Genomic DNA, 15,718 nt, shown 5'->3' on the forward strand with positions numbered 1-15,718 from the left:
CTAACATCCCTCAGCAAGCAGCCTACAATGCTGTCAGGCAGGTACTCATGGAAGAAACCAATGATGCTCCAGTAGAGTTTATTCTGAGCTGTCTGGATGTAGTGTTAACAAACAACTTTTGTGAATTTGAAGGTGAAGTATTCAAACAGATCCAGGGTGTCAGCATGGGAGACGCTTGCGCTCCTAGTGTGGCAGACATATATATGGGCCTTTTTGAGAGGCAACACATTTATAATGAAATTGTCCCTTTCTTTGAGAATATCTCAAACTGGAGACGATATATTGATGACATCTTTTTCATATGGGAAGGAAAAGAATAGTAACTTCATAAAATGGCTTAACCTTTGTGACATTAATCTTAAATTTACTTCCAACTATAGCATTCATATTTTTTGGGATATTTTGCTCTTTGAAGAAAACAAACATCTGCAAGTGACTTTGTACACTAAACCGACGGCCAAGAATACGCTACTGCATTTCAATAGTTATCATCCCATGAGCCAAAGACAAAGCATCCCTTTTGGTCAATTTCTCAGAATCCGAAGAAATTGCAGTAACTTAATTGAATATGATAAGAATGCAGACAAAATGAAAGAAAATTGTCTTCAGAGAGGGTATCTCTACAGGGTAGTAGGAGATGCCTACAGAAGGGCAAAGTATTATAATGGGGAAAACCTGCTAGAAACCCTTTAGAAACGACAGAAAGAACAAAACAAGATGGTGTGTGTCATCAGACAACCTAACATAAACAATAAGATACATGGAATAATCAACACCAGTTGGAGTATTTTGAATACTAACGATGGGGATTCTCCTCTTCCAAGACCTATGTTTGCATTCAGAAGAAACTCTAATCTTAGAGACAAACTGGTACAACCTTGTCTTCAATGTCAAAATACATTAATTCAAAAGAGTATTACAGGGACTCAACCGGTATTGGGCAACCACCGTTGTGGCTCTTGCCGTGATTGTGCCCAAGCCATAGTCTCTGATGTATTTAAATACAACAACAATACAATAAGTCTAAAGAACCTGAAATTGTTTAAGCAGTAATATCATTTACTGTATCTTATGTCCGTGCCATCTAGGATACATAGGGGAAACGGGACGCCAGTTTGAAGTGCGTTTCAGTGAGCATAAGTCAGCAATTGAAATGAACGCCTTAAGGCTCCTTTGGTGTATCACTGTATGGAAAAACAACATCATGAAAGTGAACTACAATGGACTATGCTAGAAAAAATTAATTTCACATATGAGGATCAAGAGAAATATAGGAAGAAAAGGGAAGTCTTTTGGATCGACTTTTTTGATACGGTACATAAAGGTCTTAATAAACGTATTCCATGGGAGAACACTTTCCTGTAAAATGGGGCTAGCATCCTTAGATGCAAGTTTTACATGTTAGTTTTCTCAATCCTTTTAATAACACTAAAAAAACTTCTTTAGCAGGCTCTCATAGAACCTCGGTTTATTTTCACATATATATTTACATATGCTGTGTCCCCATGTGAGTTCAATAGTAAGCCAGGATTATACATTATTCAATTTTTTGCTTTTCTCTGAGCATCCATTCAGAATAATCATATTCTTTTTCTGTTATTTCTGTTTAGTATTGGGTATACATATGATGCTTTTATTCTTGACTTTTTACTGTTTTTCTCAAGATGATGCTAGTTAGGTTCCCGTTTAGGACTCAATACAAGGAAATGGTGGCTACCCTGTATTTCCGATATACATTCCAAGATGGCGCCCACGTTTTTCTTCCGAGTTACCTTTTTAGGTATTCTAGTCCCTTGTTTGTGTTTGTTATACAATCATTGAATCTATATTATTGGGACCATGGCGCGATATTCGCGTCCATAGGCACTACGGGTTCCTCGTCAGTCAGGATTGCGTCCTTCCTCCTGATGAGATTTTTTGCCGCTTTGACGACCATGCACATTTTAAGAGCGTGCTGAGCCCACAATTGTATAATTCTGGAGTGGGTTACGCTATCGGACGTTTCTCTGCATGCCCGGTGTGTCGGGGAGATCGGAGTTGGCCCGTCCACAGATGTAGGAGACTGCTGATCCTCCAGTCCATCGTGAGATACAGCAGGTAGGACATGGGACAGTTTGTCCATGTTTTCTGATATGCCGAAGTACAACAATTGAAGGAGACGTTTCAGCGCATGAGCTCTCATGCTCATGGTGGTATTGCAGATATTCATTTCCGTTAGGAGATAAGTACTCTACATACTATGTTCTATTTATTGCAGATACCAGTTCACAGAGGAAATAAGATTTGGCTGATAGTGAGCCCATTCCCCTTATGGCACCATTCTCATGTGGTACACATCTAGATATTGGTAACTTTTCTATAGTACTTACTTTATAGAGCACTTGGGGTCATAAGGAAGAGAGTATTTGGGTGCACTATACTTGAGGTGTGCAGCACATTGTTGGATACATTTATTTGCTTCATGCTTACCTCACAGAGATATATAAGTATCTTAAAGGTTTCTTCTCTGGAAGGACTTTTGGACATAGGCACCATTTTCTTCATCCTTCCTTATTCTCCTCTTGTCTTTTATTTTGTTTTCTTCTTTTTGTGTCGCGGTTGTTTCTCGTCTTTGTATTATCTGTTTTGTGAGATCTCATGATTACAGCCACATTTATTTTATGTTCTATATTTCAGGATTATGTATGTAACAAATTGTTCTCTGGAAATGTTTAGACAAATATAAAGGCCTGTGCCCTGAGGAAGGTGGGCGACCTTTTCTAGGTCGCTGGTCACTGAAACGCACGAACAAGACACTTGCTGTGGCTAACATGGATATTTCTTTGGAATCCACAATCAACTTATTCATTTAACATGAGGAAAGTTCAAAGATTATATGCGACTAATTAAGAAGGACTTTTGCAGTCTGAAAGTAGAACTGTTAAGAAATATATAATAGACATTGAGGATTCCTTTTGTTGGGCCTACCTATACCACAATATTACGACATTATTGGACTACTACTTGTGTATGTTATCACTGATGAAAACTCAGTGGTCCCGTCAGGCATGTTTATACTTTGCAGCCTTTGTGGCTTTATCCATGTTGGCCTTAATGCATTTAATTGAGTCCTTACCCATTTTTTAACATGGTATGAATGAAGTAGTATGATTGTGATTTTTTGGTTTTAGTATTTCTATTCTTTCCAGGGTCCATTTTTAGGATGTTCATTATAGTGTTTATTGTTGGTTTATTAGGTCCTAGTAATTGCTTATATAGATTATGAAACTATGATTATATATAAATGAATTTTGTATTGTGTATGTTTAATTTTCATCAGTTCAAGCTTTTTTATTTTTTGTGGTTTGTTATCCTGAGATCTCTTCTTTAAGACGCACCTGGGATTCCGTATTTGGTACCGAAGGTGTCCTTGGGACATTGGGACATTCATTTTCATTTTTGGTGTTTCAAGAACTTGCCAAGCTTGCAGTTTAGCTGGGGGTCGTGCGGATTTAAGCAGGCTACTATGGCTCCCCTGCAGGTCTTGATGGCTCTGTCTGTGAATATCCTCTTAAGAAATCTCTTTTGGAGATCTAGCAGGCCCGGACAGATGCAGATTGTGTGCATTAGATCTTCCTTTTGGCATGCACAGTGTCTGCACTGCTGCAAGGTGATGTTCTTCCAGGACGGAGCATCTGCCTAGTCTCATTGTCATAAGATTATGTTTCATGTGCAGTGCAAACATTGTGGAGAGATAGGCAGCCGGTTCAAGTTTGGCATAGTGTTTTGTGGTCATCCATGTGTGTGCCCGATTGCTGAATTTGTCTTCTGTGAACGAAAAGATTTTAATGGTCTTAGAAACCCCTTTTGAGAAAGAATTGTATGTCGGGGCTGCCTCCCACAGATCTTTAAGTCGTAATTTGACAATTGAGGAGCAAAGGTACTTATGGTGGGCTGAGTGCTGGTCATATTCTAGGGACTGCCAAAGACCCTCGTTCAGTTTGTCTGCAGAGCGACTGATTTTGTACCAGGTTTTAACTTCCTCTGCTCTTGCGGCCAAGTCTTGCTGTACAAGTCTGAATTCAAGACGGAGCTGTGCCTGGGAGGCGGGTTTGGTAATTTGAAGATTTGTCTGAATACTTTGAGCTGTGCTTTGTCTATCAGGGGCTGTCCTTGGCCGTGCATTGCTACTCTTGCATAGGTTAGCGTGGGAAGCAGTTTGGATGAAATGACTGTTAATAGAGGACAAAGTGATGGCCCGTGTAGCCGTTTGGCCAGTAGGGTGAAAGCGTAAATTAGTGCTGGAACTCTTTGCGCAATTAATTTCTTCTGTTGGTGGAAGGAGCCCTGGGCATCTAAAATTACGGCAAGATATTTGTAGCACAGCACCATCTCCAGTGACACATTGCTTAAAGCCATCCTTTATTTGAGGGTGTACTTGCCTCCTGCACACATTATTTTCGATTTTGACGCCTTGATTTCCTGCTGGTTGGATTGAACATACTCTGCAAGAAAGTTTAGGGATCTTTGTAGCCTGACCTTAGTGCAGGTGAACCGTACCAGATCATCCGCGTAAAGTAGGTGTGTCAATGAGCACCCTCCCAGGCGAGGGGGGTGAACGTTTCCGGCGTCCAGAGCAGGGGTTAGGTCTGCCATCAATAGATTGGACAGATGAGAGCGAGTACACATCTTTGTTTCAGGCCAAGGGTGGTGGAGATTTTCCTTGAAAGCCTTGTGCCGTCGCCCATCTTTATCCATAACCATGTGTCTGAGTATAGAGCAATTATAGCGTTGAGAAGGGGGACCCGAAGGCCCCATTGCATAAGCTTGCTCCAGAGCAGATGTCTGTTCACTTGATCAAAGGCGGCCTTGAAATCGATGAAGCCAAGATGTAGTTTCCTATGCCGCCATTTACTCTTCTCTACAAGGAGGGAAGTTATTAAGATATTTGACACTCCTTTCCTGAAGCCTGTTTGGTTGATGGGGATGATTTTATAGTTTTGAGACCATGTTGTTAATGCAGCACGGAGCAGGGAGGCGTAGGTCTTTACCTCAAAGTCAATAAGGGCTATTAACCTGTAGTCCCACGGATTGGCTTTATTGCCACCCTTGAAGATTGGATTGATTATAGAGCCTCGCCAGCTCTCAGGGATGCCTCCTCCTAAACTTGCTTCTAGGTATTAAGGAAGTTAGCACTTCTTACCAGAAGACTGTTTCTTCCCTAAAAATGGCTTGTGGAAGGCCATTTGGGCCCTGGGCTCCTTCCCGGTAGGCCTTAAGGAGCGCTCGGTATGTCCTATCAGATGACTGGGTGAGTTTGATCGTCTCCCCATCGTCCAGCGAGTTGTTTCCTGCATCGGGTGTCCATGCTGGCAGTTGCGGGATGTTTCCCCTGGGGTTGTACTTTGCTGTAAAGATTGTCTTAAGGTGATTCACCCAGGTCTTTTCTGGGATGTTTGAGTTGTTAATTGAGTTTCCTCTCATATTTAGATTATTGATAATACTCCAGAATTCCCTGGGATTTTTCCCTTTAGCGGCATGTGTTATTTTTAGTCAAAAGGAGCTCGTGACTTTGGCCTTGTCTTTACGTATTTGTCTTTAGTTCGCTTTCTTTGAGTTCTTCAGTTGTTCCCAGAGTAGCAGGTTGCCTAGGTGGGCCTTCAGAAGTCTTGCAAGCTTCCTTTGAGCTTTTTTGAGGAGTTGAGCTTGTTTTGAGAGGTGGGCTGGAGTGACTCGATGAGTTGGCCGTGATGGGTTGAGATGGGAATAACAGTCCAGTATTTTCACGCAGAAGTCCTTCCAGGCATCCATTATGTGTTCGTGGGTTTTAAGGTTCTCCAGCATCTGCAAATTTGCAGATAAAGATAAGGCTTCTATTGTGGCAGATGACCAGCGTAGTCTCTTCAAGCCCGTTGACTATATTGGCCCCATTTGTGGTAGGGCAGGTTCATGAACAGGCAAGGAGGACCTTAGGGTCAGGATTTGATACGAATGGTCACTGGAAGTGGTATATTTTATTTGAAATTGCTGTACCAATGGGATCAGGGGTAGCGTGACTAGGGTGTAGTCTAAAATAGACCGTGAATTAGGGCCCTGGAAGTTGTGGTTCGGGGGGGGTCACCAGTGAGCCTCTCGTTTAATACCCATAGTTTGAGGTATTCCAGTGATGTCACCCACTGTGCTCCTTGTTGATCACGGTGAGTAAAGGTCGATGACACCCGTGTCGGGACGTTCCAGTAGGAATTGTCGGCACTTAGTATTTCTTCTTCCTCTTGAGCCTTGAATAGATTTGAGTTGAAGTCTCCTCTCAAAATGATGTCCCAACCAGGGTAGGTCTGGAGGCTTTTCAATGCAGCTCGTTTGCGGGAAGAGCCGGGTGTACGGCATTAACCAATAACACCGGTGGCCTACTGTGGGAATTCCAGTTGCAGAGTTTGAGCACTTGCCAGTCTTTGTCTTCTTGTGGCAGCTCTTCTATGTCCATTTTCCGGGTTAGTGAGAGGTAGACTGCTAGACCTCCAATTGCTCTCCCATGCTGCTTGTGCTTAACTGCGTTTTTTATCTAAAGGACGTGAAACCCAATAGTGGAAAGACCTGTTTGGACCAGGTTTCCTGGAGTGCAATTATATCCATGTTGTGCCAAGCTTTTGGTGGCGAGCCTGTTTTCAACCATGATTGGGCACCTGCTATGTTCCAGGATTGCAGCCTTAGGTGCTCCTGGTCTGGACGTGCCCATGATGGTTGTGATTCTCATGCGAGGCGGGGGGCATTAAGGGCTCCCGGCAGCCACTTCCAGCTTCGGCGAGCAGAGTTTGGGTTTGACATTAAATGTGAATTTCAAGTGAGGCTGGCAATTGTTGAGACAGTCAGTGAAAAGTTTCAGTGTACCTTCTGTACCTTCTTTGCCTACCCAATCAAAAAGATGTCATCTATGTACCGTTTCCAACAGCGTATATTGCTGAAGAAAGGATTACGGTCTGTGCTGATCAACATACACTCCAGGTGGCCAGCATCCAAATCATGAGCTACTGGTTACCCTTGATAATGCATCTTTGTTTACCAATATTCCCCTAAAAGACAGCATTGAAGCCCTGAATAGGATCCTTGGCTAGTGGTACATCTTTCCCATCCACACACACACACCACGTTATTTAGCCAGGTGGCAACCCTTTGTCTGTCTTCACCACCACCATATTGACCGCCTTCTTCCTAGTACTATTCCTGCATATTCTACCCAAAGTCCCTAACAAATTACATTTAACACATTCTTCCCTTCTAGGAAGATACTGTTAGATGAATCTACATGAAATTTAGATTCACATCTTAAACAAAAATTATCCATGTTGAAAAATGTTTGTAGGAAGGTAGCCTCTTTCTATCCTTGTTACCCCCACTTTTGGCCTGTTTGTGAGTATATGTCAGAGTGTTTTTACTGTCTCACTGGGATCCTGCTAGCCAGGGCACAGTGCTCATAGTGAAAACCCTATGTTGTCAGTGTGTTTGATATGTGTCACTGGGATCCTGCTAGCCAGGACCCCAGTGCTCATAAGTTTGTGGCCTATATGTGTTTCCTGTGTGGTGCCTAACTGTATCACTGAGGCTCTGCTAACCAGAACCTCAGTTTTTATGCTCTCTCTTTGCTTTAAAATTGTCACTGCAGGCTAGTGACTAATTTTACCAATTCTCATTGGCACACTGTGTAGGAGGCTGGCCTGGCTTATAGTGGGTACCAGAGGTACTTACACCTTGTGCCAGGTCCAGTTATTCCTTATTAGTGTAGAAGAGGTGTTTCTAGCAGCTTAGACTGATGGAAGGTAGCTATGGCAAAGCAGCTTAGGCTGAACTAGGAGACATGTAAAGCTCCTACTATACCACTGGTGTCATATGCACAATATCATAAGAAAACACAATACACAGAGTTACTAAAAATGAAGGTACTTTATTTTAATGACAATATGCCAAAAGTATCTCAGTGAGTACCCTCAGTTAGAAGGTAAGTAATATACACAAGTTATATGTACACAAACCCAAAACAGGTAAGTAATATTAAGAAAAGTAATGCAAACAGTGTAGAATTACAATAGGATGCAATAGGTGAACATAGGTCTAGGGGCAACACAAACCATATACTCCAAAAGTGGAATGCGAATCACAAATGGACCCCAGACCTATGGAAGCTTGTAGAGGGTCACTGGGACTGTAAGAAAACAGTCAGGGTATCCAAGATACCCCACCCCAAGACCCTGAAAAGTAGGAGTACTGTTCCCCTACTACCCCAAAAGGACACAGTAGTCGTGATAGGGGGATTCTGCAAGAACCACAAACACCAGCAAAGCACTGAAGAAGGATTCCTGGACCTGAGGACCTGCAAGGCAAGGGGACCAAGTCCAAGAGTCGCAATAATGTCCAGGGGGGGCAGGAGCCCAGGAAACCCCGGATGAAGGTGCAAAGAGGCAGCCTCCGGGTGGAAGCAGCCAAAGATTCTGCAACAACAAAAAGGGCTAGGAACTTCTCCTTTGGATGGAAGATGTCCCACGGCATGCTGGATGTTGCAGAAGTGTTTCCACGCAGAAATACCGCAAACAAGCCTTGCTAGCTGCAAGGGTCGCGGTAGAGGTTTTTGGGTGCTGCTGGGGATCAGGAAGGACCAGGATGTCGCCTCTTGGAGGGGGAGACAGAGGGGGTGCTCAGCAACTCAGAGCCCCCACAGAAACAGGCAGCACCTGCATAAGTACCGGAGCAGGCACTTGGAAGATCTGAGGACAGCGGTCGACTCAGAGAAACAAAGGAGGGTCCCACAACGAAGGAGTCCAACTCGGAGGGTTGAGCACTTCAGGACAGAGTGCTGGGGACCCAGGCTAGGCTGTGCACAAAGGTATCCTTGGAGAAGTGCACAGAAGCCAGAGCAGCTGCAAATCATGCAGTACACAGGTTTGCAGTCTAGCGTGGGGTGGCAAGGACTTACCTCCACCAAACTTGGACTGAAGGATCACTGAACTGTGGGGGTCACTTGCATCTAGCTCCTGTGTTCCAGGAACCACGCTCGTCGAGATGAGAGGGGACCCAGAGGCTGGTGATGTAGAAGTTTGGTGGCTGCGTTAGCAGGGGGAAGACTCTGTCAACCCACGGGAGATTTCTTCGGGATTTCCAGTGCAGGGTGAAGGCAGACAGCCCTCAGGGCATGCACCACCAGGAAGCATTCGAGAAAGCCGGCAGGATTAGGCGCTACAATGTTGCTGGTAGTCGTATTGCTACTTTGTTGCGGTTTTGCAGGCATCCTGGAGCAGTCAGCGGTCGATCCTTGGCAGAAGTCAAAGAGGGAAGTGCAGAGGAACTCTGGTGAGCTCTTGCATTCGTTATCTGAAGAATACCCCTGAGGAGAGACCCTAAATAGCCAGAAAAGGAGGTTTGGCTACCAAGAAAGGAGGAATAGCTACCAAGAGAGGTAAGAGCCTATCAGAGGGGGTCTCTGACGTCACCTGCTGGCACTGGCCACTCAGAGTAGTCCAGTGTTTCCCCAACACCTCTGAATCCAAGATGGCAGAGGTCTGGGACACACTGGAGGAGCTCTGGGCACCTCCCCTGGGAGGTACTGGTGAGGGGAGTGGTCACTCCCCTTTCCTTTGTCCAGTTTCGCGCCAGAGCAGGGCTGGGGGATCCCTGAACCGGTGTAGACTGGCTTATGCAGAGATGGGCACCATCTGTGCCCATCAAAGCATTTCCAGAGGCTGGGGATGGCTACTCCTCCCCAGCCCTTCACACCTATTTCCAAAGGGAAAGGGTGTAACACCCTCTCTGAGGAAATTCTTTGTTTTGCCTTCCTGGGCCGAGGCTGCCCAGACCCCAGGAGGGCAGAATCCTGTCTGAGGGGTTGGCAACAGCAGCAGCTGCAGTGGAAACCCCGGAAAGGCAGTTTGGCAGTACCCGGGTTCTGTGCTAGAGACCCGGGGGATCATAGAATTGTCTCCCCAATACCAGATTGGTATTGGGGTGGCAATTCCGTGATCTTAGACATGTTACATGGCCATCTTCGGAGTTACCATTGTGACGCTATACATAGGTAGTGACCTATGTATAGTGCACGCATGTAATGGTGTCCCTGCACTCACAAAGTTCGGGGAATTTGCCCTGAACGATGTGAGGGCACCTTGGCTAGTGCCAGCGTGCCCACACACTAAGTAACGTGGCACCTAACCTTCACCAAGTGAGGGTTAGACATATAGGTGACTTATAAGTTACTGAGGTGCAGTGAACAATGGCTGTGAAATAACTTGGACGTTATTTCACTCAGGCTGCAGTGGCAGGCCTGTGTAAGAATTGTCTAAGCTCCCTATGGGTGGCAAAAGAAATGCTGCAGCCCATAGGGATCTCCTGGAACCCCAATACCCTGGGTACCTCAGTACCATATACAAGGGAATTATATGGGTGTACCTGTATGCCAATGTGAATTGGTAAATGTAGTCACTAGCCTGTTAGTGACAAATTTGGAAAGCAAAGAGAGCATAACCACTGAGGTTCTGGTTAGCAGAGCCTCAGTGAGACAGGCATCACACAGGGAACACATACAGGGCACATACTTATGAGAACTGGGGCCTTGCCTGGCCGGGTCCCAGTGACACATGGACTAAAACAACATACATACAGTGAAATATGGGGTTAACATGCCAGGCAAGATGGTACTTTCCTACAATCTAGGAGTTAGAAGACTAGTCCTACTGGTCATAATGATGGATTTTGCCTCATTGCAGATGGTAGTAATAGAGGTTGAAATCTTCTGGTCTTCATAAAAGCAAGTAGAAAAATCCTTGATAGAGTTGACTGGGAGTAACTTTGTCCCAGCTAATTCCCCATCCCTGATCTTTAATAGAAACTGGCCCGCACAAATCATGATTGAAGGGTGCAGAATTATTTGCCCAGGCGAAAGTAGCATTAAGGGATTATGGTCGCTTCAAGAGTCCCAAAACACCTCAAAGTTCAATAAAGAAGGAGTCAATCCCAAGGAAACAAAAATAAAATAAATTACAGAAAAATAGCCTCTCCTGAAGAAGGTGGGTCCACTCAGAGAAAGACTCATGAATGAGATAGGATCTTCAAGCAAGACCATGTTAAAGTTGCTAAAAATAGATTTTAAAAGTTCACCATCGGCAGAGAGAGCAACTGGGTGAACAACTGGGGAGAGGAGACCACTTGCAAGCATCCTGAATGGGACCAGGCTCACATTGGTGAGTGTTAAAATCACCCAGAAGCACTGTGGAAACAATGCCCTAAGAACAGTAATGCTTATCCAACAAATCTCTTAGCATGAGTGCATTGTCATCTGGGATAGGGACTGGTTTGCGTTAATAAAACTAACAAGCAAGATATTTCCATAATTCCGAAATGAGAAGCAAACAGCATGCAAATTCAGGGAACTAGTATCCATTTGCTTAGCATCGGAGGTCGGACATAGAGAATAAAAACAAAGAGACCGTTTTTAGCTCTACCCGAGCCAAAACCTGTCACCTGGACTACAAAACCCTTGTAACCCTCCAGTAACAAACAGCTCGATGCCACCCAAGTTTGATGTAAGAAAAACACTTTGTGCTTCCTCAGCAAAGAGACCCACCCAGCATTATTAGCATTTTCGGATACCCCAGCCTTATTCCAACTTAGAATAACCGGTTGACCTTAAGCAAACGTTTCCAGAATCCTGTCACTGTGGTGACACTGTTGTCAGAGGGCGTGCCACGGGAAAGTCATTCATTGTCATTGAGCCAACTCAAAGGGCCAAACCTATTTTGGGTAGAAACGCCTTGAGTAAGGTCTCTAACTGCAGCTCCAGCATGAGTAAGTAAGGGTATTTGATGGTGCATTTTAGAAGCAGAGGATTTAATTGTAGGTCTATAAAAATAACACAAAGGTAGTGACTGCTTGGTGGCATGGGTCATACACAGATGTGAGCGCTCCATCAACAAATGGCCAGCAATACTAGGATTATTAAAGTTCACAACAATACAGCCCGTCCATATTTTAGGTAGCCTGACGAACCAGCTTACCTTTCGTGCCATAATAATAGAATTATACAAATGTAGATTTTTATTTCTTAACTGCCCCTCTAACCAATGAATAACTTTGTTTTATTTTAACTGTGGGAAACCTTTGACTGGAGCTAATCAACTAGATGAACTGGGATGGTATGCTGATCACCTGTTTCTGATGATGTTAAGTCCCGGGACCGTACTGTTGAAATAATACCAGACGACAGAACCCCTAACGCAGGCGACTGAGTAGGTGGTAATGTCTCAGCACGATCGACAAAGCAAACTTTCCCTTAGCCAGCCAATCATTACAAGCTGGAAAATTGGATTGTAGTGCCTTTTGCAGTTTATTAAAGTGATTTACATGCATGTCACCCACAAAATCCGGTGACACCACAACATTGCTATGGTGCCCCGACTTTTGCAACTTTCATTCTTTTCTGAAGAGGCTTAGGGGTGGTGATGGTAGAACAGAATTCTCTGCAGGTGGCTGGTGGCCTCAACCAAATGTACATTGCCCGCTGTGGGTGAACTGGAGACCTCACCTGTGGAAGGAACACCCCCTGCAGGTGAAGGCCTACAGCTAGTGATGCGATTGTTATGTACTGTATGGCAGCAGATGCGCCTAGACCTTCTTCTACTGAGATGATTTTGTTGGTTATTGCGTCAACAGCAGAAGTCCAAAACTGTTAGAATACTGGAACCCCTGCACTGTTGTTTTCGGTCACAAGGTGCGGGAGGTTGTTTAGGTTTTCCCAGGACACCAGCTAGTGCTGAAAACACATAGAGACTACGGAACTGCCCAGTTGTATCTGGAGTTAATGGTGAGCAACAATGGCAAACGGTGGAGTCGGTAATAAAAAGACAGTGAATGTTAGAGGGGTGGCTCAGCCCAGCCTCCACTGGGCTCTGACGGGCGTGGACGGCCTGTCCTTGTCCCAGGCTTCGGCTGCATGCCTCCAACGCTGCAGGACAGTGGAAAGCGCTGTTTATAGCTCAGGCTCTTCTTGTCTTAGTCATCTGGGGCAGCGCTTAGGATCCTGAAATAGGTAGTCCCTGATGCTGGCGTTGTTCTGTGTGATCTCATGAGTGAATGTTAGGTTCAGATCATGTTTAGTCAGTCTCTGGATGAAGCTTTCAGCTATTTCCGACGTTCTTCCCACATTATTTTGTGATGTCCAGACCACCTCCTTCTCTCATCAGCCCTTGAATAAACGTGCACAGTTGGGGAAAGCAGGTGCCATTGCTGTACCAGAGGTTTGCCTGTAATACATTCTTTTAAATATGAAAATACTGTTGTGTAGGCAAAAGTCTAAACATCAATGTATATTCATTTTGAGATATTGTTTTATTCCAAAACAAGTGTTTGCATGCGCTTAAACCTTACGTGTGTTATTTACATATATTTAGTGAAATCACATCCTAGATAATTATCAAATTATTGTTTGTTGTAACTGTTGAGTCGCAACAGTGCAAAACACTATAAGTCCGAATTTTCTACTCCATCCTTATACAGTGCTTGGCAAGAGATTTTATCCCACATCCCACCTTATCGGAGGACTTTATGATAATGCTGTTGTCATTGCGTAATGTGTTAAAGATATCCAGATTGTCACGAGGCAGTGAGGAGTTATATGTGGGTTTCCTTTTGAACCCACATAGGATCCCCTGATCTACCTGTACCCCCGTTCTAGCATGGCTTCCCACTCTTCTGTTGCAAATATATTTCCATTATCCTGCCCGATGATTTTTTAAGTATCAGTGTCACTTGAACACATTTCTGTTTTGGGCTCCGCTAGTCTCCTGTTCATTGGCTTAGGCCTGATTTTATGCGCCTCAACCAGCTTTAGGTCTCTTAGAAACAGAAATAGGTCAATTCTACATGGACTGTAATCAAAGTGCCTACTGGGGCAGGAATATAAGCCAAGGTTCAGGAGATACTGTTCATCCATTGTCAGATTGATAATAGAGTTTATTCCCACCTATGGTCATGCCTCGACTTGCTCATCACCTTTATCTTCCTGTGCGGCGAGTTGTCTTTTTGTCTTCAAGCTGCTCCTTCTTCTCTTCCTCTGTTTGTGCCACTTTTGTTTTGTTTTCCCTCTTTTATGACTTTCCATTGTCCACCCCAGTCTGAGTACCTGTACTCGGCTAATGAAAGTTGCAGTTAGGTTTTCTTCTTCTAGGGGAGTACCAACAGAATCTCCTCAGTCCGAGTGACCTTCTGAGCTGGACTCCGCTGCCAGAAGCTCCTGTTGTCTTTGTGTCAGTGTCATTTTTTACCTCTCTCCTTAATTCATCGTATTGTGTTGCAAAGGTTCAGACTTTTCCCTGTCTGTACTCTTGCTTTTCTGGTTACAAATGGCTTTTTTTAGCCTTTCCCTTTTCCTCGTGTTTTGTCAGTCTGTCTGTCATCCCTTTTATGAAGTTAATCACTGGTTCGTCATTCTCATTCCCTGAAGACCAGCTCTTATTTTCAAACACAACAAATGCGTCGGAGAACTCCAATAGACTGCAGACGTAAAAGTGTAACAAAGAAAACAACATGTTAGCAGGCCTTTTCCATCTATGGACAAATGATCAGGAACAAAATCCTCATATCCATCAGGACCGTCCAAGGGCTGGTCCAGTTTAGGACAGAGTTGAGGACTCACCTCTTTAAACAAACTCTTTGCTTGTCTTTGTCCCTGTACAGTGCTCTGCAGCCTTTAGGATAGGCTTGCACCATAGAAATCATATACACATATACATAAAGAAGCTGCCCAGCCTACACTTATGTTTGAGTACATTTGACAAAACTCTAGTGAAAACGTTCGTGGAAGGGTTGAGGAGGGTTATTGCCACCTAGAGGACTCTGGCTCCCAGTTGAGATTTTAATGCATTCAGAATGTGATGGTGGTGGCGTGGTGTGTAAAATAACGACTAATTACCAATGAGATTAATTCAAGCATTCCATCCATCACTTTATGTAAACTTTAATATGTCACACTAAGTGGGAAGAGTGTGCTCAGATGTGGGTAAGGTGTACACTGTGTCACTGGAACCAAGCTATACCCAGCCGATGAGCCCTTAACAAGGGTGAAAACAGCATTGGATTGCCTGTGTTCGGTTCAGGGAAGACCTGGCTTGACAGTTCTGGCTGGACTGTTCCCATTGGAGCAAGGTCAGGACCGATTTGCATATAGCTTGGTTCAAACTGAGGTGGTATGGTGTGCGAAAGTAACGAAGGACTGGGATGTCCCCCCAAGTAATTACCAAGGGCTGAGATTAACTCAAGCAATCACTTTTTGCTCATCTTGGCACTAGGTTTGACACTCGCGCAGAGACCCCCAAAATAAACCACAGGCTCGTTCCACAGGCAGAAAAGGTGCCACATGGATTTACTAAGCAACATACCTATAGTAGATAGTTGTAAAGCAGCAACATGAGGTTCTGTGCATTCACTCATAAAGTAATTCTGGGTGGGCATCTATGCAAGGAAAGAAACCCAAATGTGCCTAATTGTTCTGAAACCGTTAGTCACACAAATACCTCTTTTTCCCTCCTCCCCATATGTAAAGATTTTTCTAAGTTGTTGCACACCATGGTGCAAATGGAAAATATTTCTTGTAATGTTGTATGGTCACATGCGCCACCTACTTGCTGTGTGGGTGGAAAGTATATAGGTTACTCATTTCACTAAGCAGTTTATTTTCTATACTGCACATGTAAACAGATGTCTG

The 15,718-nt window shown here is 44.2% G+C and overlaps 1 protein-coding gene across 1 annotated transcript in view; it reads left to right on the forward strand.

The window, feature by feature from the left end:
• LOC138287270 (zinc finger protein interacting with ribonucleoprotein K-like) overlaps positions 1-15,718 on the forward strand; it is a 91,717-nt gene that overhangs the window by 73,356 nt on the left and 2,643 nt on the right. The gene's annotated exons all lie outside the window — the stretch shown is intronic.

This window comes from Pleurodeles waltl, chromosome 4_1, assembly GCF_031143425.1.
Source record: "Pleurodeles waltl isolate 20211129_DDA chromosome 4_1, aPleWal1.hap1.20221129, whole genome shotgun sequence".
Classification (NCBI taxonomy): domain Eukaryota; kingdom Metazoa; phylum Chordata; class Amphibia; order Caudata; family Salamandridae; genus Pleurodeles; species Pleurodeles waltl.